Below are 27,866 nucleotides of genomic sequence, written 5' to 3' on the forward strand. Positions count from 1 at the left end.
ATGCAGCTGAAGCTGGCACTGCTGCTGATCCCTGGAGATTGCCTGGTGACGCTGCCCCCACAGCTGCAGCCACCACTACTGCTGACCCTCTACTGCCTGCTGCTAACAACCATCGCCACTACCCCTGCTACCATGGCCAAGAGGACTGCTTCAGGGGAGATTCCAGGTTTGGTTGCATGTGGCTGCACCCATTTTGGGACACCAGCCAGGGCCTGGGGCCTGGGTGCCAGCAGGTTTACCACCACAAAAGCCTCTGTCTGGGGACTCCAGCTGGGACCTGCAGGTCCAGTGTGGGGATGCCTGCAAGTTTGGAGGAGCCTGAGGTCTTCCTGCTTAGAATGTTGCTGCATTTGGGGGTTGTTCCTTGGCATGAGTGTATCCTGGTGGTCTCTCTGCAAGTAGGAGCAGAATTGAGATCTTGGAACTGCAGCGTGACTGAGTCTGAGGTATCTGAAGCCCATATCGGTGGGATAGAGCCCGGGTTTGGTGATCCCAAGAGATATCAGAGATCAGGCTGAGAAACTGTTGAATACTGACAGGGACAGTTCGACTTTCCAGCAAGATTTATTTTATTTTATTTTTTGATTCACTAATCTCTCTACCATATTTGGAACAGGATGTTTTTTTATCCATCAGTGTGTGGAGGACAATGATATATGAATGCTGTTTTGCATTTTTATTGTACTCTTATGTCTCTTATGTCTTTTCTCTTTGTTCATATTCTTCCTCTCTCGTCTATTTTCTTTCCAACTTTTCTCCAACCACAACCAGTCTCGGTCAGCTCCTCTTCCACTCTTCCTGTGAATTGTTACTTCTATCTTCTCTCTTCCTCCCTCACAAATATTACATACTACACTACCTCTGTTTTCTCATCCACCATTTGAAATTGTAAATCATTTTAACAAATATTATGTTTGTACTATTGATAGTTATTGAACTCATCATTTTGGTTTAATGCGAGAAAGCAGTAGACGCCTTAGTGGGAACTATTAGGTTTAAGGCTACATATTGTGTACACTGGGTGCTGTTGATATTAGTCTCACCAGTAAAGGTGAAGCACTGAAAGCCTCCAGGGACACTATAGGTCTACAGGGTGAAATTTATCCTGCCTCAGATCCATAATTTTAGGTGGGAAAACACACTAACAACATGAAAAAACAAGGGAATAAAGCACCCCAAACATTAAAAAATAATTAAAATCAGAAATAATGCCCTGCGTTCTATCAGACCACACTAGAATGAAATTATAAACCAATGATTAAGTAAAAAATAGAAGCTACTATAACAAATGGAGACTAAATAATACACAATTGAATGATAAATGAATAGCAGAAGAAATCAAGGATGAAATAAAAAATTCTTAGAGATAAATGAGAACACTGATACAACATATCAAAATCTCTGGGACACTATGAAGGCAGTACTAAGAGGAAAGTTTGTTGCGCTGAATACATTCATTAAAAGAATAAAAAGTCAACAAATAAATGAGCTAACACCACATCTCAAAGCCCTAGAAAAAAGAAGAACAAATCAACACAAAAATCAGAGCTGAAATTAATTAAATATAAACAAAAGAAACAATTGAAAAAAATTGACAAAACAAAAAATTGATTCTTTAAAAAAATAAAATAGATAAACTCCTGGCCAAGCTAACAGAGAGAAAGAGAGAGAAAACTCAAATTACTAAAATACAAAATGAAGAAGGAAATAACACAACAGACACGTCTGAAATACAGAAGATAATTAGAGACTATTTTGAAAATTTATTTCAAACTCTAATAAAATAGAAAATATCAAAGATATCGACAAATATCTAGAGACATATGACCTACCCAAACTGAATGAGGAGGTCATACATGATTTAAATAGATCAATTTCAAGTAATAAAATAGAAAATGCCATCAAAAGCCTACCAACCAAGAAAAGCCCAGTATCAGATGGATTCTCAGGCAAGTTCTACAAGGCTTTCAATGAAGAATAAACACCAATATTCCTCAAAGTATTCCATGAAATAGAAAAGGAGGGAACCCTTCCAAACTCAATCTATGAGGCTAATATCACCCTGATACCAAAAGCAGACAAAGACACATCAAGAAAACTTCAGACCAAAAACCCTAATATACATAGATGCAAAAATTCTCAAAAAAATTTGACAAATCGCATATAAAAACATATTAAAAACATAGTGCACCACGATCAAATGGGATTCATCCCAGGGATGCAAGGTTGGTTCAACATATGGAAATCAATAAACGTAATTCATTATATTAATAGACTTAAAAAACAAGAATCATGATCATCTCAATAGATGCCAAAAAGCATTTGACAAATACAGCACACCTTCATGTGCAAAACACCAGAAAAACTAGCGATAGTAGAAACATACCTCAACATTGTAAAAGCTACACATGCTAAATAAACCCAAGGCCAGTATCATTCTAAATGGAGAAAAATTGAAAGCATTCCCGCTAAAAACTAGAATAAGACAAGGATATCCTCTTTCACCACTTCTATTCAACATCATCCTTGAACTCTAGCCAGAGCAATTAGACAAAAGAAATAAATTAAAGGGATACAAATAGGTAAAGAAGAACTCAAAACTATCACTATTTGATGAGATATGATTCTATATCTAGAAGATCCAAAAAAATTCCACCAGAAAACTTCTAAAATGAATAAATGAAGTCAGCAAAGTAGCAGAATATAAAATCAACACCTATAAATCAAATGCATTCCTATAAATCAGTGATGAATCCACTGAAAGAGAAATTAGGAAAACTACTCCACTTACCTTTTTTTGTGCTTACTTTTGTATGTGGTTTACTAAGGATCGAACCCAGTGCCTCACCCATGCTAGGCATGCACTCTGCCACTGAGCCTCAGCCCCAGCCCCAAAACTACTCCATCTACAAAAGCCTCAAAAGAAAAAAAATACCTGGGAATCAATCTAACAAAAGAGGTGAAAGACCTCTACAATGAAAACTACAGAACACTAAAGAAAGAAACTGAAGAAAACCTCAGAAGATGGAAAGATCTCCTATGCTCCTGTAGAGGCAGAATTAATACTGTCAAAATGACCATACTACCAAAAGTGTTAAACAGCTTTAATGCAATTCCTATTAAAATCCAAATGACATGCTTCATAGAAATAGAAAAAGCAGCCTAGGATCTGACTTCCTTAACAAGATTCCTAAAGTGCAAGAAGTAAAATCAAGAATCAATAAATGGGATAGCTTCTTCTCAGCAAAGGAAGCAATTAATAATGTGAGGAGAGAGCCTACAGATTGGGAGAAAATCTTTACCACATGCACCTCTGATAAAGCATTAATCTCTAATATATATAAAGAACTCAAAAAACTTATCACCAAAAAAACAAATAACCCAATCAATAAATGGGCTAAGAAACTGAACAGACACTTCACAAAAGAAATACAGTTGATCAACAAATATTTGAAAAAGTGTTCAACATCTCTAGCAATTAGAGAAATGCAAATCAAAACTACTCTAAGATTTCATCTCACTCCCGTCAGAATGGTAACCATCAAGAATACAGGCAACAATAAATGTTGACGAGGATGTAGTGAAAAAGGCACACTCATACATTGCTGGTGGGACTGCAAATTGGTGCAACCACTATGGAAAGCAGTATGGAGATTCCTCAAAACACTGGGAATAGAACCACTATTTGACCCAGGCATCTCACTCCTTGGTTTATACCCAAAGGACTTAAAATCAGCATACTATAGTGACGCAGTCACACCAATGTTTATTGCACCTCAATTCACAACAGCTAGACTATGGAACCAATCTAGGTATACCTCAATAGATGAATGGATAAAGAAAATGTGGTATATATACTCAATGGAATATTACTCAGCTTTAAAGAAGAGTGAAATTATGGCATTTGCCAGTAAATGGTTGAAGTTAAAGAATATCATACTAAGTGTAATAAGCCAATCCCTCAAAACCAAAGGCCAAATGTTTTCTCTAATATGCAGATGCCATTTCACAAAAAGGGTGGTGGGGGCACTAGAGAAGAGTAGTGTTATCTTAAATTAGGTAGAGGGAAGTGATGGGAGGGGAGGAGAGAAGATGTGGGAATAGGAAAGACAGTAGAATGAAACAGACATTTTATAATGTGACTACATGATCAACATGATTCTGTAACATGCACCCTCAAAAACATGAGAAATTATATGCCATCTATGTATGATATATTAAAGTGCATAAATGCATTCTACTGTCATGTATAACTAATTAAAACAAATTTTTTAAAAAATGTTGTTTAAACTGGAGATATAAGTCAGGGCAGAGCATTTTGCTAGTATACAGAGGCCCTGTATTAGATTCCCAGTACTAGAGGTGGGGAAGTGGGGCAGGGGTGTCTGGAAAAACCTGAAGCGGGACCAAGAAGGTCTCTGGTTTCCCCCAATTACCATGTGTTTTATCAACAGAACTCTTGTCTTTCTCAATATAATTGAAATCCTGATAATGTGCAAGGGAGTTACGGAAATAGGAGTCAGATACACTCTATTTAACTCTCTTATAAGGATATTAACTGCTTAGCAGCAAGGAGCACCCAGGTAAAAAATGGCAAGCTGCACAGGAACAGCAAAACATTCAGGAGGCCACCCAAGAGATGTCACACTTTGTCCCCATCCCACTTCTTATGCTCAGGCTCACACTGCTGTTGGGCCCCTTCAGTACACTGTATCTCCATGGGGCACACCAGATGGACAGGATGCCAGCACTTCAGAAATGCTTCACCTGCTAAATTCTGAAACATTCAATTAAAATATGTAAATGTACCACTAAAGGGATTAAAAAGAACTCAATTACAACAGCAACACTTCCTTTCAGAGGCTGAAATACCAGGACAGGGCTAATTACAGAGCACCAAGTCACACTGCTTCCTTGGGTATAATTTACACAAAATGTTTTTCTGCCTAGAAATGCACTCCACTTGATCTGCCTCAGAGAACAGAAGTAAAAGGTCATTTTCTGTGTTATTTTTTCAAGAGATTAGCTATTAATCTAGCTCTGTGGAGGTAACTCCCTACATCATTGTGAAAGCATCAAATTTCATTTTTTATAGTGGGTCCTCCACCCATAAAAAATGGTCCCATACTCCATTTTCTCTCCCAAAGTCAACCACAAAACCCTGAACTGCCCAAACTCAAGAGCAATCCACCCATCTGCCAGGTTACCTATTTGGAAATCAAAAGTATTTATTTGTGGAGCTGGAGATTAAACTAGAGTGCTCTACCACTGAGCTACATCCCAGCCCCAAAGAAGATAATTCTATTTCAAAAGACATAAAATCCTAAAGCAGCAGAAAAAGATTTGTTGTGATTTTTGTTGTTGTTGCTACCATTTCTGGCTTTCGGAAGTAAAGATATTCCTAACAAAGAGCTCCTTCCAAAAACCAAAAAACAGTGATGCTCCAAATAAACTGCAGGAAGGGAAGGCAAAACTGGCTCCATGAACAGATGTGGTCAGTAATGCCCTCCACCACAGACATAATTGCTTTGGTTTTGCCCCCACATAGGAAAAGGCTTCCAAATTCTCTGGTGGGTAATGATCCAGTATTCCCACCTCTCCAACAACTGCTACATCTTTAACGCCAAAACACAACTGCTGAGAGCATTCCACGTGCCACTTACCCTCTTTATCCAAATCTAAGTGGAAAGAGACCTGAAGAAAGCACAGGAAATAAGCCAATCCCCTTTTCTAGTAGAGTCTTAGCTAAAGGCTGGATCTGATAGTTAGCCAAGGAGAAGCGGATGGATGGCATGAGAAGGCTCAGATGGCCAAGCATCCAGAAACACAAGGGCTCAAAACCCTGCAAGTGGACTCAGAATATACTGAGCTCCAAGAGCAAAATTTTCCCTTTTTAGAACATGTTCAAGGTTCCAATAATGTTTCTGTCCTTTGGCATTTTGTCTCTAATATCTCCACACTGCACTCTAAGTTTTTTTTTTGTTTGTTTGTTTGTTTTTTTAAAGTCCATGAAGGAGCACAGTATCACTATCTTTTCCAAGAAAGCCTTTCTAAGAGACAGGTGGGAATCATAAGGTCTCCTTGCCTCCAATCAGCTCATTCTCACAGAGAACAATCTTCTAACCCAGGCAAACACTGAGACTGAGCTAAATTACTTTGGCCCAGCTCTTCCTTTCCCCTGGTATCAGCAGCTGAGCTCATTATCATGTCATGAAATTGTTTAACCTACTCTGAAGAAGACACTGGAATCCACCTATGTTATAAGCTACCATGGTCCTGACTCACTCATTTTCATGTCTATCCCCAGTGCTGAAGGTATTATTTATGATGAATGGTGACGTTTCCTCCAACATCATTGGTTCATTACTAATACTTTGACAAGGCCTTTAGTTCACTTCCTTTGGGATGCTAAATCTTACCCCATATCTGGCATTCTATCAGTACCTGAATGTAACTTCTGACTTGTCATAGAAGGACAACATTATTGCATGGATGCCCATAGCCTAGCAAAGACATCTGAATGTGACATTCAATTCCCAAAAGAAAACCCAACCCAACAAGACATCATAGATTCAAATAAAGCTGAGATTATCTTCTCAACAGCAGGGGAACTTGCTGGATAACATCCAAAGCTGCTCTCACTTTCATCTATTTGAGTTCCATCCCGCTTCATTTATTAACTATTTACTATTTATTGTAAAGGAAGCATGTAGTCGGGAGCTGAAAGTTCTGTAGGTATTTGAGTAGGTTTGGGTATTGAGGGGAGCATTATGGATGTTTATGTGTGAAGATAGTAATGAACACCAATTAATCTGTAAAAATTCAAATTTTGTGACAATTGGTAATTTGTTTCAAACTCCTCTTATCTTCTGATACCGTAAAATAGAAAACTTAATTTTTAAACATAACAGCACTCCTACTCTTCAAAATTCTCTAAAATATTACCAACACTGTATAGGCCAGCTCCGTCTGGCAGGATGATATGTGATAGAAATGTTCTATCTCTGCACTGTCTGATACACTTGCCACAGTGGCAAGTGTGCTGCTGAGCACCAGAAATGTGGCTAACACAACTCAACTAAATTTGTAATTTTATTGAGTCTTGGTTAATTTCAATAGCCACTGTGGACAGTGGTCATGGTACTGGACACTTTGGATCTAGGCACTCTCCCTCAACAAGTTCTCAGAGACAGAAACGTATTTATTTATTCACTCCATCTCCCCTTGACAGAGTGGAAAAGCACAACTGGGGCTGACATTCCTCCCACTGCCTCACTGCCCTAAGCAAGAGGCCCACCCTTTCCTTCATCAACGTCCTCCACAGTCGTGCTGCTCAACCTCTGTGCTACTGACATCAGGGGCCACATGACTCTTTGTGTGGGGCTCCCCTGTGCATTTGAGGGTGTTGAGCAGCATCCCTAGCCTCTACTCACCAGAGGACAATAGCACTTCCCGCCTCCTATTTGTGACAACAAAGTGTCTCCCAGACATTGTCAAATGGCCCAGGATAGAAAATGGTTAGAGAGCCACTCTCTAGAAGTAAGTGTTAAAAACACACAATACTCTGCTCATAAAACGACTCACTCTATTTTACAGGACTAGGCCACTCTCTCATACTTGTTTTGATTAAGTGTTCTTTTTCCATCCCTTGCACATAACTCTTCACACCTGAGTCCATCAGGATTCCTTCATTATTTTTCTGAGGTTCCTATCCACATGTACACATGTGACTGCCCAGCTATCCTCCCATTCAGAGAAGAGGATCGCTGAAAACCAAAATGACCTTCTTGAAAACAATCTATTACACAAATCTGTTTGAATCTATGCTGATGAACACTCTTACATATGAACAAATATCAGACACCAAGATACTGGAGGGAGCATTTGTAGCTCAAAAGAAAAGGACCAAATAGGATAAACAGAACAACTGATGCCAATCAAACAGACAATTCAGCAAATAAAAATGATCATTAAAAAAAATCCCAATTAGAGCCAAGGATATAGCTCAGAGGTAGGTAGAGCACTTGCCTAGCATGCACAAGGCCCTGGATTCAACCCCCACCATCAAACACACACACACACACACACACACACACACACACACACACACACAACCAAATAGTATCTTCTGATAACATCAAGAAAATGTAATACCCCTAAAAGCCAAATAAGCAAATGAACCAACAAAAATGGCTTCTACTAAAAAAAAAAAAAAAAGTAGAAATTGGCACAAAAAAAGAAAAGAGTTCATGGATATTAAAAATGATTGCCAAAATAAAAAATTCAGTAGAAGTGGTGGGAGATAAAATTTAATAATTGTCCTCTGGATGAAAGTACAAATATGGAAAATATGGAGAAAGCTTATAACAAAGGACCAATGTAGGATTATCAGTTGATTTCCAGACTTTCCAGGAAAAAAAGGAGAATAGAAAAATAAATGAAAGTGTGAAAACAGTAATAATAGTAATAATAATAATGATGATGACACAAGAAAACGTAGCAGAGCTGAAGAAAGACAAATAATTTAGATTTAAGAAACCTTAGATTACTAAATAGGACAAAAGTTGGATATATTCTCATGAAATCTGAGGATATAAAAGATCAAGACACAGGATCCAGAAAGAGAAAAGAAAGATTCCCAGCCAAAAGATGAGAATGAAATGGAGAAATGTCCTCACAGAAGAACCAACTATAGAATCAAAGCTTTCAGAACTCTGACGAAAAGGTTTTTGAACCCAGAACTTGATATCCCATCCAAATCAACAGTCAAGTGTAAGGACTATTATAGACATTTTCAAATAGATTTTTTAAAAATCAGAAAAATTAATTTCTGAATTCTTCTCAGAAAAAAAATTACATGGAGATGGATTTTGGCATAAATAAGAAAGAAACCCAAGAAACACAAAGACAGGGAGAGGGTCCAGAAAGCAGAAATGCAGGAAGGGGAAGCCTCCAGAAAAAAATGCGCAATAGCAGGTACAGGAGGCTAGTGAGACAAGGACCAAAGCCTGAGCTCTCAGGGAAGGAAACTGGGTAGACAAGGATCAAAGCCTACTCCCAGGGTGGGAAGCATGATGGTCAGGGAGAAAAATTATAGAATACGGCAATGGCACTGGCTAAGAACATTCATCTGGCTGTCCTCTTAAAATTTTTATAGACAATTCCCCATTTTTCTTACCCAACAGAGGTAGTGACAGACAACTTTGTGATCCAATTCCCATCCTATGTGACAGGCAAGGTTCTCCATGGTACCTCTGTATCAAGCACCAACACAGAGCCATCTAAGACTGACCTGGTCCTGGTCACAGTACCAGGGACTACAACCCCTGTCAGACCACTAAGGAGTTAGGTCTGACCTGCAATAGATCAATGTTCCTGTGTTCTACACCACTTATCCCAGCGTGACTTTTCTGGCCTGCCTCGGACCCAGATCATTATTCCACATCATTTGCTGAATGAGCCAATTTCCCCAGTTCCTTCTGGACTCAACAATTGCCAATCTAGGAAATGGGAGAAAGAAACTTTAAACAGGAAGATATCACCAAATGAGGATTCAACTGCCCCCCCCAAAATTAAAACTAAGGAAGGAAAGCATGTCACAGAGATGGTGAAAAGAGCAAGTGAGGGAACACCAGTCAGTGGTAAGTCACTATGGAACTTAGCAACAGAAGTTTAACCTGTCTTGCTTTGGAAAGATTATCTGTCCCTCTCTTTCTCTGTCTTATCACAAGGGACCAATGAAAGGATCTCCCTTTTCAACATTTCTGCCTCATCTCCTTGGTCTGTTTTGAGGGACACACAAATAATGTTCAGTCTGAAATGGAAGTGAATAAGAAGCTATTTAAACACTCATTATGTAGCAGATTAAAATGACTATAGACAAATTTCTCCTTTCAACAAAGATATGGTCACACAATAAGATTTTAAAGTGGATCTCAGGCATTGTACTCTATTAGCTCTATGCAAAATGAACAGCTCTAAATGAATCTTTAAATCAACCAGGAATGAGTTTAGTTCCTATTTAGAATCATCAGCTCACTTTATGCATTTTATCTGATAAATCAGCAATCTGAAAGACTTACAAATTAGGTGATTCTTTAAAAACAGAAACCAGGGGCTGGGGATGTGGCTCAAGTGGTAGCGCACTCGCCTGGCATGCGTGCGGCCTGGGTTCGATCCTCAGCACCACATACAAACAAAGATGTTGTGTCCACCAAAAAAAAAAACACTAAAAATAAATAAATAAATATTAGAAATTCTCTCTCTCTCTCTCTCTCTCACTCTCTCTCTCTCTCTTCTAAAAAAAAAAAAGAAAACAGCAAAAGATTGGAATAGACATTTAAAAAAAATAAAATAAAAACAGAAACCAAAGCAAGTGCACAGAACATTCACTTGTTTAGTGAATATACAATGAAAGCCCATTTCATCCCAAGCATTGGGGCAAGCCTAATGCCAGCTGCTGAATGACCAGGTGGAGGCCTATATCCTGTGCTGTTCCATCCTGAATGCTCTCCTGTGCAAGGCCAGAAAACTCCTCCAGTGCATTCAACTCACGTGGGACAACAGAACCAAGGACCTTGAAGATGTCACCCTCCCTCACAGTTCTACTATGCCAACATACCCACAGCATGCATATAAAGAAAGAAAGCTATGAAGCAAAAATTCTACCACTAGTAATTTGGGTTCTCTCTCTTCTTCTCTTTGTTAGCATGGCTAGTGGTCTATCAATCTTATATATTTTTTCAAAGAACCAACTTTTAATTTTGTCAATTTTTTCAATTGTTTCCTTTGTTTCGATTTCATTGATTTCAGCTCTAATTTTAATTATTTCTTGCCTTCTACTGTATTTGCTGCTGATTTGTTCTTCTTTTTCTAAGGCTTCGAGGTGTAGTGTGAGGTCATTTATTTGTTGGCTTTTCTTTCTTTTAAGGAATGAACTCCATGAAATGAATTTTCCTCTTAGTACTGCTTCATAGTGTCCCAGAGATTTCGATATGTTGTGTCTGAGTTTTCGTTTACCTCTAAGAATTTTTTAATTTCCTCTTTGATGTCTTCTGTAGCCCTTTGTTCATTCAGTAGCATATTGTTTAATCTCCATGTGATGTAGGATTTTTCCTTTCTCATTTTATTATTGATTTCCAATTTCATTTCATTATGATCAGATAAATTCATGGTAGTATCTCAACTCCTTTGTAATTGCTAAGATTTGCCCTGTGACATAATATATGGTCTATTTTTGAGAAGGATCCATGTGCTGCTGAGAAGAAAGTGTATCTGCTTGATGTTGGGTGATATATTCTGTATATATCAATTAAGGCTAAGTTATTAATTGTATTATTGAGCTCTATGGTTTCTTTATTCAACTTTTGTTTGGAAGATCTGTCCAGTGGTGAGAGAGGTATGTTAAAATCTCCCATGATTATTGTGTTGTGGTCTATTAGACTCTTGAACTTGAGAAGAGTTTGTTTGATGATCGTAGCTGCACCACTGTTTGGGGCATATATATTAATGATCGTCAAGTCTTGTTGGTGTATGGTTCCCTTGAGCAGTATGTAGTGTCCTTGTTTATCCCTTTTGATTAACTTTGGCTTGAAGTCTATTTTATTTGATACAAGTATGGACACCCCTGCTTGCTTCCGGGGTCCATATGAGTGATATGATTTTTCCCAACCTTTCACCTTCAGTCTGTGTATGTCTTTTCCTATCAGATGCGTCTCCTGTAGGCAGCATATTGTTGGATCTTTTTTTTAAATCCATTCTACTAGCCTATGTCTTTTGATTGGTGCATTTAAGCCATTAACATTTAGGGTTACTATTGAGATATGGTTTGTATTTAAAGCCATATTTGCTTATGTACGATACTTATCATGATTTGTTTTTCCTCTATGCTTAGTTTTTCCTTTACTGTACTACCTCCCGCTGTTGGTTTTCATTGTTATTTTTCATTTCCTCTTCCTGTAATGTTTTGCCAAGGATGTTTTGAAGAGCTGGTTTTCTAGTTGCAAATTCTTTTAACTTTTGTTTATCGTGGAAGATTTTTATTTCATCTTCAATCCTGAAGCTTAATTTCGCTGGATACATGATTCTTGGTTGGAACCCTTTTTCTTTCAGCATTTGAAATATGTTGTTCCAGGATCTTCTAGCTTTCAGAGTCTGTGTTGGAAGATCAGCAGTTATCCTGATTGTTTTACCCCTATATGTAATCTGCTTCCTCTCTCTTGTGGCTTTTAAGATTCTCTCCTTATTCTGTATGTTGGGCATCTTCATTATTATGTGTCTTGGTGTGGATCTCTTATGATTTTGTATATTCGGTGTCCTGTAGGCTTCTAGTATTTGGATTTCTTTTTCATTCTTTAAGTCTGGGAAGTTTTCTAGTATTATTTCATTGAATAGATTGCTCATTCCCCTGGTTTGAACCTCTGTACCCTCTTGAATCCCAATAACTCTTAGGTTTGGTTTCTTGATGTTATCCCATAATTCTTGGATGTTCTGCTCATGGTTTCTTAACATTCTCGCTGAGCTGTCTATGTTCTTTTCAAGTTGAAAAACTTTGTCTTCGTTGTCTGAAGTTCTATCTTCTAAGTGTTCTACTCTGCTGCTAATACTCTCATTTGAGCTTTTAATTTGGTTTATTGTTTCCTGCATTTCCAGGATTTCTGTTTGTTTGGTTTTTATATCCTCTATCTCCCTATAGAGTTGATCTTTTGCTTCTTGGATTTGTTTATGTAATTCATTGTCAAAGTGATTTTTCATTGTCTGAATTTGATGTATAATGTCTTCCTTGAGACTCCAGATCATCTGAAGCATGTATATCCTGAACTCTTTGTCTGACATTCCATATTGGCCTTTCCACACCAAGCATCCTGCAGAAAGCTAACAAATTCACTCCATAAAGTATACTTCTCACTACTTTATCCTTCCCCCACTTAAAAAAAAAGGGTTTTTTTTTTTGTTTTGTTTTTTTTTGGCCAGGATCTACCAAAGGAAATAATGGATTGGTAGGAAGTAAACTATTTAGGGAAGACCATTCATATTATTTTTTAAAAGATATCCACTGCCTTATCAGGGCACTTGTTGGTACATTTCATTCATCAGGAATTCATTAAACGAAGTGTGTTAGGTAATCTACTCTCTCTCTACCTGGGCTCCACTTCATGCCAGGATGGTCCCACGGCTGTCCTGCTGACATGAGCAAAAACCCTCAAGCTGTCCCTTACCATGTTCCCGCCCTGCCTGCTGCTCCCCCACCTAGAGCCTTGCTGCCACCTTGGACTCCTTCCTCCCCATCTCCCAATTCTGTGCCCTCCTTGTTCCTCCTGCTGAGCCACTGCCAGTCCTCTATTCCCAGCCCAGGCCCCGCAAAGATACTCTGGGTGACATGAGGAAAAGACCTGCATGGACTTAGGTCCAAAGACCTGGATTAAGGCCTTGCTCTGTCACATCCTACTTGCTACTTGGGAGAAAGCTCCTGCAGATTCAGTCCTTTTCCACATGTAAAACAGGCTTTTAAACAAGAGCCCCTACAACAGGCTCTCTTTACCAGTACCCTTTCTTCTTTACTGAAACTCTGCTCCAGGGGGATAAAATGTCAGGAACTTTCTTTCCCAAATATTCCTAGTGACTTCCTGGACAGTAACCCAGCTGTGCCTAAGAGGATGTGAAAGGAAAAATGCTGGACACAGTCAGAAATGATTCCTCTTCCTAATAAAAATAAAATGAGGGAAACACCAACCCTTTTGCCTGCCTCTAACACAGTGTAAAGGGTATATGCACAGTGCTGAGGTAGCCATTTTGCAACTGTGAGGATACCAAGAAAATAATGGAGAAGCTGCCTGGCCTCTCAGCTGCCAAATTAAACAACTCTAGAGTCCCTGTCACAGGGTCTTATTATGATAGAAAGAGAATGTTCTTATTACTTAAGGAACCTAGAACTGAGAATTCTATTGTACCATTACTTTCAGCCAAAGGAAGGCTCAATCACAAACACTGTTCAAAAGAGGGTAAGGAAAGAGAGAAATGGGGGGAGGGGCGGGGAGGACTATACAGTAGCAGCATCACATACAGACAGGTAGACGAAGATGACCATCCCCTCACTTCTGGGCCTTTCCACACCAAGCATCCTGCAGAAAGCTAACAAATTCACTCCATAAAATATACTTCTCACTACTTTATCCTTCCCCCACTTAAAAAAACATGATGGTTCCCCAGTGCCCATAGGAGATGCTTTGTACATTCCTGGGCTAATGCAGCCAGAAAGTCAAGGTAAGGATATATAAACCCATATGTTTGAAAAAAAACACTTAATATGTACAAATGAAATTCACTTCAAAGTAGCATTGGAGGGTTAACAAAATCAGAATGGCATAATGGGGTATTCACTGAACCAGTGATTCAATAGACTATTCTGTTTATTGTGTATAAAATTTTCCATTATAAATATGTAAAGTCATTTTAAGTTTATAATACAGAATTGAACTATATAATTATTGTTAAAAACAGACATCAGTAGATCCTAGAAAACCTTTAAAAAAATAGTAAAATTCTCTACATGTTTTGCCAAAGTTTTACAGGTTTGTTTATACATAAAGGCATTCATAGCCATTTCTTGGAATTTCTTTTTATTCAAACATTATTGGAAAAACTGATTCAATTTTGTATTACAAATTAAAAATCAAAATTAATTTAGATATCCAATAATGAAGGAAAGCTAATACAAGGTAATCTGACCAAAGAAATAGTATACAAACATAAAAATGATACAAAGTTTTGTCAACCTCAGTAAAATTGTCTGAAAAAAAGTTTTAAATGAAAAAATGTGTTGATTTCACCAATATGAAGGATAAATGTGTAGAACAACATAAAGAAATAAGAAATTAAAATAGCTGCAATAAGATAAATAAACTGATTTTTTTTAAACTTTATTCAATTATTTTTGCAAATGTTATTCTAATCACTTTTGAGATTTGCCTAACCTTGAGTATAAGATTCTTCTTGAGACCGGAGGAGGAAGACGCGCCAGGCGCCCAGCCAGACCGGAGGAGGAAGTCCGGCCCTCCCCCCAGTGCTAGTCCGGAGGAAGCCCATCAATCCTTAAAACCCATCAAAGGGGGTGTGGCTACCAGCACGGTTCTGCGGCTGATCCAGGTACCCGGTTTCCAACTCCCCCACCCTTAGCTGCGATAACTCAAATTATTTCCCACAAGCTTTTGGGGGCTGTAGCTATCAACGCAAAACAACAACTGTACAGGCACCTGGTTTCTACCTCAGAGACTAGAGTAGGGAAGATACAGGTGGAAGCTCATTTCCTTTCACACTGGCTATACCCACCACCCTGAATACAGAGGCTCAAGCTAGGAACAGACAACACCACCTACTGGAAGCAAGGAAAACAGTGTTCTGAGAGACTTTTTTTTTTTTTTTTTTTTTTTGCTCTCTTTCTCTTTTCTTCTCTCTCTTCCACAACTTCAGCATATGTGAAATCAAGAACTGTATATGAACAAATTACCAAAGTAATATAATATAGAGGAATTGCATATACCCCACCTCCCCCCCATTTTTTTTCTTTATTTCTATCTTACTTCCCTTTCCCTTCTCTTATTTCTCTTTTCTTCCTTGTTATTTTTTTCTTTTTTTTAATTCGTATTCTCTCTATCCCACTTTCAATCTCCTAACTTTTGCTATCTATACATAGGGTAACTATCTAAATAGATAAGAGGTTGAATATATACATTCTTACATAAATTACCAGTCTAGTGGTTAGAGTTCTGCAAAGGTGCTAAGTTGGTTTAACCTCATACCCTCACTCCTTTCCCTCTAAGTATAACATCCTTCGTCTGAAATTAAGTTTTCTATATGCCACCAGATATGGTACGCCTTTTATGAAACTAAGGAATATATTCTTAAGTAATAATTAAAACCAATATCTATAGCCTTAGAATCTAACTATAAATGTATCAATAATGAAAACTTGTGCCTAGATAATGTACTGTTGATATTGGGATCTATAGGATTCATCCCTGGGATGCAAGGCTGGTTCAATATACGGAAATCAATAAACGTTATTCACCACATCAATAGACTTAAAGATAAGAACCATATGATCATCTCGATAGACGCAGAAAAAGCATTCGACAAAGTACAGCATCCCTTTAGGTTCAAAACATTAGAAAAACTAGGGATAACAGGAACTTATCTCAAAATTGTAAAAGCTATATATGCAAAGCCTCAGGCTAGCATCATTCTAAATGGAAAAAAACTGAAGGCATTCCCTCTAAATTCTGGAACAAGACAGGAATGCCCTCTCTCACCACTTCTATTCAATATAGTTCTCGAAATACTGGCCAGAGCAATTAGACAGACAAAAGAAATTAAAGGCATTAAGATAGGAAAAGAAGAACTTAAATTATCACTATTTGCGGATGATATGATCCTATACCTAGAAGACACAAAAGGGTCTACAAAGAAACTACTAGAGCTAATAAATGAATTCAGCAAAGTGGCAGGATATAAAATCAACACGCATAAATCAAAGGCATTCCTGTATATCAGCGACAAATCTTCTGAACTGGAAATGAGGAAAACTACTCTATTCACAATATCCTCCAAAAAAATAAAATACTTGGGAATCAACCCAACAAAAGAGGTGAAAGATTAATACAATGAAAACTATAGAACCCTAAAGAGAGAAATAGAAGATCTTAGAAGATGGAAAAATATACCCTGTTCATGGATAGGCAGAACTAACATCATCAAAATGGCAATATTACCAAAAGTTCTCTATAGGTTCAATGCAATGCCAATCAAAATCCCAACGGCATTTCTTGTGGAAATAGATAAAGCAATCATGAAATTCATATGGAAAAATAAAAGACCCAGAATAGCAAAAGCAATTCTAAGCAGGAAGTGTGAATCAGGAGGTGTAGCGATACCAGATTTCAAACTGTACTACAAAGCAATAGCAACAAAAACAGCATCGTACTGGTACCAAAACAGGCGGGTGGACCAATGGTACAGAATAGAGGACACAGAAACCAATCCACAATATTACAACTATCATATATTCAATAAAGGGGCTAAAAGCATGCAATGGAGGAAGGATAGCATCTTCAACAAATGGTGCTGGGAAAACTGGAAATCCATATGCAACAAAATGAAACTGAATCCCCTCCTCTCGCCATGCACAAAATTTAACTCAAAATGGATCAAGGACCTTGATATCAAATCAGAGACTCTGCGTCTGGTAGAAGAAAAAGTTGGCTCCGATCTATATATTGTGGGGTCGAGCTCCAAATTCCTTAATAGGACACCCATAGCACAAGAGTTAATAACTAGAATCAACAAATGGGACTTACTTAAACTAAAAAGTTTTTTCTCAGCAAGAGAAACAATAAGAGAGGTAAACAGGGAGCCTACATCATGGGAACAAATTTTTACTCCTCACACTTCAGATAGAGCCCTAATATCCAGAGTATACAAAGAACTCAAAAAATTAAACAATAAGAAAACAAATAACCCAATCAACAAATGGGCCAAAGACCTGAACAGACAATTCTCAGAGGAGGACATACAATCAATCAACAAGTACATGAAAAAATGCTCACCATCTCTAGCAGTCAGAGAAATGCAAATCAAAACCACCCTAAGATATCATCTCTCTCCGGTAAGATTGGCAGCCATTATGAAGTCAAACAACAACAAGTGCTGGCGAGGATGTGGGGAAAAGGGTACTCTTGTACACTGCTGGTGGGACTGCAAATTGGTGCGGACAATATGGAAAGCAGTATGGAGATTCCTGGGAAAGCTGGGAATGGAACCACCATTTGACCCCCTATTGCCCTTCTCGGACTATTCCCTGAAGACCTTAAAAGAGGGTACTACAGGGATACTGCCACATCGATGTTCATAGCAGCACAATTCACAATAGCTAGACTGTGAAACCAACCCCGATGCCCCTCAATAGATGAATGGATAAAAAAAAATGTGGCATTTATACACAATGGAGTACTACGCAGCACTAAGAAATGACAAAATCATGGAATTTGCAGGGAAATGGATGGCATTAGAGCAGATTATGCTAAGTGAAGCTAGCCAATCCCTAAAAAACAAATGCCAAATGTCTTCTTTGATATAATGAGAGCAACTAAGAACAGAGCAGGGAGGAAGAACAGGAGGAAAAGATTAACATTAAACAGAGTCATGAGGTCGGAGGTAAAGGGAGAGAAAAGGGAAATTGCATGGAAATGGAAGGAGACCCTCATTGTTATGCAAAATTACATATAAGAGGTTGTGAGGGGAATGGGAAAAAAATAAGGAGAGAAATGAATTACAGTAGATGGGGTAGAGGGAGAAGATGGGAGGGGAGGGGAGGGGGGATAGTAGAGGATAGGAAAGGTAGCAGAATACAACAGTTACTATTATGGCATTATGTAAAAATGTGGGTGTGTAACCGATGTGATTCTGCAATCTTTGTAATGTTTTGAATAACTAATAAAAATAAATAAATAAATAAGATTCTTCTCTAGTTTCTCAGGTTTTTTGTAAAGGGAAAACAATTAAAAAAAAATACAGCTCACCTATGACAAATACAGTAATTCTTTTCTAGACTGCTGGAATGTGCTGGTCACTCCCATGAATTTCCTTGCTACTCTGCATCTCTATCACCCACCAGGTCCCTGAGTCCAGGCAGGCACCTCAGCATGACCTGCTGAGGTGGCAAACCCAAGAGCTCAAGAGAAACACAGAAACCACAGTTGTCATCTTGCCTTGTCTGGCAAGACCCTGCTCTCCCTACTTGTACCCACAACAAGACTGCAGGGCAGGTGGCCTAACCTGCTCAAGATTTGCCCTCCTGAGAGATGGAGGACATTCCTTGTGAGGCTGTAGACAGCCTGACCAAGAATCCTACCTTCTTCTCCCTCTGGAGAATGTTCAGGGAGATTTGTGAACATGAATGTCCACAGAGGACAATGGAGCCTTGACACAGAAATCACAATAGCCATAAGAACATGGCCAACATGGGAGTGTGCAAAGCACCCCACTTACATAAGGATTTTACTGAGGAGAGTCCTCTGAGATATGCAATCATTCCTCACGCACAGGCGAGACCAGCTGCCCGTGAACCAGCTGCTCCTGTGCTCCTGTCCCCAGTAAATGCCTCCTTTCCCCATCTCCAGCTGAAGCTACTTTTTAGCTTCTCAACCATTTTTATGATATAAAAGGTTAGAGTAATAATAGCCTCAATTTATTTAATGCTGAGTGCTGAGCAGTAGCTTTTAGAATGTTTTTCTGTTAACCCTCACCACACTATGGAAGGCGAGCACTGAAAGCGCCACCATGATCATGGAAGAAAAGGAAGCTCAAAGCAGTCACAGAGTGACCACAAACATGTGCTGGGCAGAATTCTGTTACACTAAACCAGTCTCCCCTTTTATAAAAATACACTCCTTCTTCCCCACTGAGGAAAGAGACAGTGTCCTACCCACCCCATCTATATGCCCAGGGAACAATGAGCACATAAATACTGATACCCATACATGGAAATTTCTGGACTAGCTTCTTCCATCTTGTTCCTCATAGTGGATCCATCAGTGCCAGGCCTGGATTTCAGTTCCCTCACAGTGTACCTGTGGTCAGAAATGGATCTGACAAGGAGATTTCAGCAACATCTACTGACTGGATAAATAAAACTCATTCCAGAAATATCTACGACTGTCCAGTAGAACTTTCTCTAGGATTAAAAGAACCCCTACCTTTGCTGTCCAGCACCAGTAGCCCCTAGACACACATGTCAATGGTACTCTTGTAATGTGGCTACTGTGACTAAGTAGAATTTTAATTTTAATTTTATTAAATGTCCAGGAACTTAAATTTCCCTGGCTCCATGTGGCTAGAGATCACTATGCTGGCCAGTGCAGGTCTAATCTATCCCAATTTCTTACACAAGGCCTTTCCTTTGAAGATAGTCCCTGGGACTCTGCTCCTGCATATGTCGACTTCTGAGTAAAACCACACCAGCACTGGACACACAATGAGGGATAATGGTGCTGCTTTCAAGGTATTTAGGTAAGAACAAAGGAATAAACCAAATGAATATCAATTAAGCATGATTCACTTTAAATGAATAATTTTTATTACAAAAGAGCTGGTATAAAACAACAAATTATATTATCCAATGATCAATGTCTCTTTGTTGACATAAATGATTCTTGAAAATCAATGTCCCCTTCCTTCCTATATGCCACAACCACCATAATAAAGAGTAAAAAAAGAAAAATAAAGAGTAACAAAAAGAAAAGCAAAAAAAAAAAATTGTTACCAAATTTACTACCTATTAAAACCAAGTCTTGGTGGTCAAATGTCAAATAAGACCAGAAAAGATGAATCAATGGTCATGTCATGTCTCTAGAAAATATCCAAATTTATATGTTGCATATATTATATCAAGACTACAAGGTTTGACATTTTATAAAAAATGTTGGTTAATTCGCATGCATTTCTATCCTGTTTGGCAGGAAAGCTGTCAAGAATGATTTTATAAAAGTAAGCACAACTTCTGGGCCTAAGAGTCTGGGTCAGCAATCATAGCATCCTTCCAAGCATCAGTGGGCTCCTCCTCACTCTAACTGGCTCATACCAGCTCTACTGTGTCCCTTTGAGCCACTGACCTCAGAGACAACTAATCAATAGCTGGCAGAGCACTGTGCTCTTACCAATGTGATTTTATCCACTAATCAGGGCTTATTCTGTCCCTGTTAAAATTAGTTAACCTTGGATAAAATCAGGGTAAGATGACTTCTTCTTCCCATACTAGCTTACTCCTAATGCCACAGACAAAGGCAATCCCACTGGCAAATGACCAGAAGAAGTAAGGATACAACATCTATATTCCAGAGATTTTTCTGGAATTAAGATTAAAAACCATTTCATTACCTCCATTGTTTACAAGCAAAGCATCAAATCTGAAACATTTGAACTCCTTGTCTTAGGTGTCATGTTATATTTAATTCCACACACACAAAAAATGAAACCTTAATTAAATCCTTGCATTGACCAATATGTACATTAACTAAAGAATAAACTAAGGGCAGAGCAGTTTGGGGTATAATTTGGACAAATTTTGTATACAACATGAATGTGCATAAGTGCTCTCTTATACATTCGTCACTGTGCTTTAAGTCAAACAAGATGTTAATTCTTGACAAGGACATACCTTCTTGGTATTTCTGCCTCCACTCCTGACACTGACACTAAAAGGTGAGTGGCAGACTAAAACCTGGCTTTATGTTTGACCTGATGTGAGATTCTCTAAACAGTGGGGGCCAGGGTTGGGGAATAGGAATTATTCACTGCCCATGCAGGCAGCAGGGTGGGCATTATAGCTCTGCACTGTTCAACATGGTAGACACCAGCCACAGTGGCTATTCAAATCTAAACTTAGTAAAATTAAATTAAAATTTAAGTTCCACAGTCTCACTACCTGCATTTAAAGTGCTCATTAGTCATAAGAGGCGAGTGACTAATGTACTGAACAATGCAGATACAGAATATTTTCAACAACTGCAAAAAGTTGGTCAGTGTTGGTACAGATAATTTTAAAACAATAAAATAATAAAATTGACTCAAAGGCATACCAGTTTTTATTGTAAACATGTACAGGCAATTTTAAATAAGATTAGTGAAAAAAAATACCCCTTCTGACCACCTTGACTCTATCCTGCCACTGTCCAAATAAACTTGCCATGATACAGAAAACTGAAATCCAAGAACACACTAACATCTCGTTTGTATCGCTCTCAAATCATAGTCAAAAGGAAAAAGGAAAAAGAACAGACTGTGTATTTCATTCCCTTTTTCTGTTCCTAACAGAGGTATAGAAGACTATGAAAATCTGGAGAGAAAAATGCTAAAAGAATTCATAAATACCAAAATGAATATAAATCTTAGAAATTTTACATAATATATATTCAAAAGGGTGCAAATGGGGCCTGAAAACAGAAAATATGTGTGTGTGTGTGTGTGTGTGTGTGTGTGTGTGTGCGCGCGTGTGCATGCACGCTGCTGGGGATGGTGCCCAGTATCTCTTACAGGCTAGGCAAATGTTCCACCACTGAGCTACAGCCCCAGCTCAGAGCACATCATTTGTCACTTGTTGAACCTGTTCACAGAGGAATGAAAGGCCATTTCTGACCTCAGGATTCTCATTCCTGGTAAGGTACACTTCTCAAAGACAAGCCTAAAATAGAGCCCAACTTTTTCTGAAAGAAGACAACTGAGAAAATGGGGCCACAGAGAGCTGCTCAGCTCCCTATTACAGTCTATGCATTAAACATTAACATGGCTACAGTCTTTTTCCTAGCAGAAATATTAAAAATGTATACAATGTTTCTAATTTCAATTCCCATAATGGTCTATAATGCTTTCAGAGGCTTCTGAATTTTTGATTTCTCATTCAGTCATCCCCTTCTGGCCCCTGTTAGCTCTATCTGCTACATATTATGCCTCCCCATCCCCATCCACCCACCCCACACACCCTTCACCCCCATTCTCAATTGTCAATGACAAATAATGGCAAGGATCATCTGCTCTCTATTCAATGATATGCCATTTTTGTCCCAGGTATATGGGTTAACCAATTAAACACCACTTTCCTAAGAAGAAAACCTTTTCTCAGATCATTTCTGTGACTGCTTCAGAATGAAAATGACCAAACACTAGAAAATAAAAAGCAAGAAGACAGCAAAAAGAACACTCAGTTATCCAGTATACTATGATATATTGTTCTGGGTAGGGGGCCTTCCAAATACCCTAGGGATAAATGTCCATGCCCTAAAACACATTTAATTATGTCTAAAGTCTACCATCTACTCTCTGACATGTATAAGAATACTCCAGAGCACTCCTGTTATGTCTCAGAATCTTTGCACATGCAGTTCCTTCTCCCTGGAATGCTCTCCCTGTACCATTTCTGCTTACTAACAACCCTCGCTCTCTAAGTCAACTTCAACTCAAGGAAGCTTGTGACACCTTGTCCTCTTTGAGCTACACATCACAGTTTACACTGTGAGACTTCGGAGTAAGATTATTTGGAGACTGTCTGCCCCACCCAACCAGGTCTGACAACTGGGTAAGGAGAATGCATCAGTTTTATTCATCATATTCCGAAAGCCCAATACCATGCAAGGCAGGAGTCAATATTATTTGATAGATGAAGAAATCAATTGCCAAAGAATAAGCATCTTTTGAACACCAGGGAACTATGTTCCTGTACTGATATAACTTCAAACAGAGATGGCTGGTACATGGATTCTATTAATTCAGAGATAAAGATAAATTCTATTTTACTCTCTTTGAAACCAGTCTCTGCTATCCAATTGTTCTTTTGGTAGATGGTCAAAGTAGAAATGACCAACTTGAACCACCTCAGAAGTAGTGATGAGGCCTTATTCAAAGATGAAGGAGGCAGAAGCCCAATCAACCTTCTTCAAACAAGTTTCTTTAAATTATAGGAAACTGCCTTCATTCCTGTCAAAAGGTGAATCACACCATCAATCAAAACCAGGGCCAAGGGTATAGCTCAATGGTAGTGTGCATGCTTAGCATGCACAAGGCCCTGGGTCTGATTCCAATCAAAAAAAAAAAAAAAACTACACATGTGTATAGACGTTCATTACAAATACCTTGGGCTAGGGATGTAGAATGCTTGTCTAGCATGTCCAAGACTCTGGGTTCAATCCCCAGCATCACAGGGGGGAAAGAAAAACACTTCTCTCTTCTTCCTCTAATACACCAAGTCAGGTTCTCTCTTCTTCCTCCAATTCACTAAGTCTGGTGGCCTGGTCCATCAGCTAGAGGGGCCTGCTCTTTCTTCAGAGGATAGTCATATAATCCACATTTCTAGACAAAGTTCTAGCCATTTAGATTTGGGGTCTCTATTACTTTGCCCTGACATCCCTCTCACCTTCCCATCACCAACACTGCCACCTTTATGCTCTGCAAGCTACCCAGTGCCGCAAACTCACCTAGCACTGCCCCTCTAGCCCCTAAATTGGCTGTTTCCTCCACCTGGAAGGCTTTTCCCAATATCCCCTCAGGATTCTCTCCCTCAGGTCTTGGCTCAAATGGGTCCCTAAAACTGCAGCCTACGAGGATCCCTGGTCATTGTCCCCGCCCAGTTTTTTTCTCAATCACATTCCTCATCATCCGAGACACCTATTTTTATACTGTTTCCCATAGCTCCATTCAGCCCCTCAACACCTCACAATATGAGCCCCATACATAGCTTTGTGTATTCACTGCTACATCCCACATGTCTAGAAAGTGCCTAGCCCAGAGTAAGTGCTAAATAAGTATCTGTAGAAGGACTGAGTCTGCATGGTATTGTTCAACTCCTAATGAAATACCTGCCATGAGACTCTGTTCTAACCCAGTCTCCAAGTAGGGCCAAAGACATGTCTGCTGCAAGGAAAAATCTGGAGGTACAATGATGAGACATCAATCAAGAAAAAAAATCAATTAAAAAAGAGAAATCATCAAAGAACAGGAATAAGCAATTCACACAGAGTGAAGGAGTTGTCTCATTTTGTGAGTCGTCACTGTCAGCTTTCTGAAGAACCTTGAGTAAAATCAGCTGTGAGCAGTTTCCACTGGCTTTGAATTCTACAAAACAGAGGAACACGTTGGATATAGCAGTGAATAAATATTGATGCTGGGTCCACAGCTTACCACTGAATACCCACAGATGGTTTTATATGAGGCAGATCACAGTGGCTGCTCCCAAGGGACACAGGCTACTATAAACTATGTTTATCCTGAAAAGGAGAATTATCCGGCTCTTCCTTTAAATGTCAAATAGGACAACCCCCACCCCCAAGTGGCCAATATGCTGCCTATGATAGCCACGGTGGATTGGCTTTATGAAGACTGGCATATCCATCCACTTAATATGCTCCTTGCCCAAGTCAAGAAAAATGCTGTGACCAAGAAGACCCCTTAAAAGAAAATACTCCACCCCATCATGAAACTTTTCTTAAGCAAAATCAAGCAACAGTTTGAGAAGCCATACCAATATGTTGTCTTAGCTTTCCAATACAAAGCTAAGAAACTCAGAGGGGTTCACAAGAGAATAGGGAAAGACAAAGGGGATAGCCAAGGAACTCTTGTAAAGAGGGTGGAAGTTTTCAAAGGCTATTTAGGAATGGGGTAAATAAAATGGACACTGATGTGACCAGCACAAATGTCTCAAAGTGACATTATTAAAATTCAGGCCAAATGAAGGACCCCTACTAACTCCTCCTCCCAACATCAAAAGATTCTAAAAAAGTGTTATCTATTTATTATAGTTTGGAAGAATTTTTAAAGCCAGAAGGCAAGAATGACAATGAGAAGACTGACCCTGAATCACTGAGGGTGAATGTGTGACCAATTAAATGAAGTAAGAATTGATGAAGGAGCCATGGTCTCTGGGCCTGACTCCTGGCTGGAGACTGGGGGCCAAGTACATGTGCATGGGTAAAATGGCCAGGGAGTGAAAGAGAAACTTTTAATGGAGCCCAATGCTCTGTGATTCCAAACCTGCTGGTGAGGTCCTAAAAGGATTAGACAGGAGGATAGATAGGAGCACTGGTTTATGGGATTGAAATAGAAGACTGGATGAGAACTGGGTGTCCAAACAAACTTCATGTGAACTGGCTGTATCCTTTTACTCGAACATACTGTTGGGATTAACATTGTATCTAAATAAGGAACACATCCCCTACCCAGTATTGTTCATTTGTTCACAATATAAAACACTGGTAGATAAAGTGAGTACCAACTTAATTAATATGTTGGCAAAACAAATTGCTCCACATTAATTGCCCAGTTGTGATCTATGAAAAAAGTGGATGTGGTGGGGTCCTAAGTTGTGTTGGACTGCAGTTGGGATGGAGGAACCTTAGAGCAGCACTAGGAGGACACAATGAAGAATCCATCCATTGCTGGAGTACAGATGCACAAGGACTTAATTTCAGCAGCCATGAGATTCTGTCAGAGGACTGTGCTAGGGTGATATCGTCCTAGCCCAGCAAGCGGCTAAGCTAACTTCTGACCTCACTGATATTCCTGTGGTGTGTTAAGATTCAGATAATGGGAACACGATGATGTTCATCATAATGGCATCACAGTGATAATGCACAAAGTGGCCTCTTGACCTTTCTTATGTGTTCCCCAGCAGCTTGTCATAGGAATTCAACTCTACTGATGTTAATTATAAAACTATTAAAAGTCCATTAATGTTCTTTGGGCTCTTTTCTATTTTTTAAATGTTTTTATTGGTATGTTATAGTTATATGTAAACGTGGGGTTAATTTTGATATAATCATACATCTATGGAATATAATTTGCTCCCTTTCAGTCCCCAGTACTTCCTCTTTCCCTTCCTTCCTTCCTCCCCCTGTTCTTCTTCCTCTTCCTCTACTGGTATTCCTTCTATTTATTAATTGGTTGTTTAATTAGTACTGTGGTATATTCATATATGAACATTGCATACATAATTTGGTCAATTTAGCCAACATCTCAAGATATTAGTAAGAAAAGATCATGTTTCAAAGCAGCAGGTTCAGGATACTTTATAGAATTTTGTTATGTTCAATAAATCTGTTTGGAGGGAGGGAAAAAATAGAAATTAAAAAGTGGATAGCTCTGGATATTAATGAATTGCTGTAGCTTGAATGAAACAGCACCATGTCTAACAGTTTCTGATATGGTTTTGATAGTGTGAAAAATTCATGTTAAAGGAATGATTTTGCATGATGATTTGCAAAATTGTTTTTTACTCAATACCTAAATCAAAATAGTCAATTGCAGCTTGCCTTCCCAAGAAAGAATCCCTTTACATTTACTATTACTGCAGAATTATTTCAATTGCCCAGCTTACTGTTCTGATTTGGTTAGGAGGGAGTTGAACTACTGCAGTATCCAAATACGTTAACACTCTACATTGATGACATCCTGATAATATCAGAAACTGAAAAGCAAGCTAGGACTGAATTAAATCCAGCAGTGACACACACAATTCTCAGGCTAGATGACAAATCCAGCAAACACTCAAAGGACTGAGCAAACAATAAAATGCTTAGGAATAATTTGAGCAGGAGCCACCTGTGATATTTCATAGGCAACTAAAAAATAAACTGTCATTACCTTTGGAACCAAGCAAGAAGCATGGTACTTAGTCACATTGCTCAAATTCTAGAGAATGCACATCTCACTTCTGGGAATACTGCTAGTTCCTAACCATAAATCTACCCAAAAGAAGGTTAGATTTGAATGTGAACCTGAAAACCATCAGGCTATGTCTGAATTACAAAAAGCAGCAGCTCAGTCAATGCCTTTGGGCCCTATGAGCTACATTAAGATCTGATTTAGGGAGTGTCTTCAGTCTGCACTTACAAGCTTATACTTCATGACAAAAGACCATGAGTGCTATCCATCAGCAACCACTACAATTCTAGGCCAGGAAATTTCTAGACATGGCAGTATGGTATATGTCATTTGACAGACAATTATTAGTTTGTTATTGGATATAAATGAAAATTACCCATGACTGAAGGACAAAAATAATATTGAAATTTGAAATATCCATACTGTCTTAGATAATGTCAGAGAAACACTCCATAAAGAAGGCAATTCCCAGAAGAAGAACTGGGAAAAAATAGAATAGTAAAATGATAAAATGGAAATGGTCTATATAAGAATATGCCAACAGAGGAATGTAAGGAGTTACTCGCTTTATTCATGATCAGGGAGACTGTTTTCCTCTAGAATCAACTTTGGCACCACCTGAAGAGCTACCAGATTCTATTTTCACACAATCAGTGTCCTACACACCA

General features: G+C 38.7%; 1 protein-coding gene and 1 pseudogene across 1 annotated transcript in view; one reads left to right on the plus strand and one right to left on the minus strand.

Moving 5' to 3' along the window:
• On the plus strand, window positions 1–26,185 carry LOC143393509 (ragulator complex protein LAMTOR5 pseudogene; annotated as a pseudogene).
• The window catches only part of Dtd1 (D-aminoacyl-tRNA deacylase 1), a 188,758-nt gene that overhangs the window by 54,226 nt on the left and 106,666 nt on the right, over window positions 1–27,866 (minus strand). The gene's annotated exons all lie outside the window — the stretch shown is intronic.

This window comes from Callospermophilus lateralis, chromosome 3 (assembly GCF_048772815.1).
Source record: "Callospermophilus lateralis isolate mCalLat2 chromosome 3, mCalLat2.hap1, whole genome shotgun sequence".
Taxonomy (NCBI): domain Eukaryota; kingdom Metazoa; phylum Chordata; class Mammalia; order Rodentia; family Sciuridae; genus Callospermophilus; species Callospermophilus lateralis.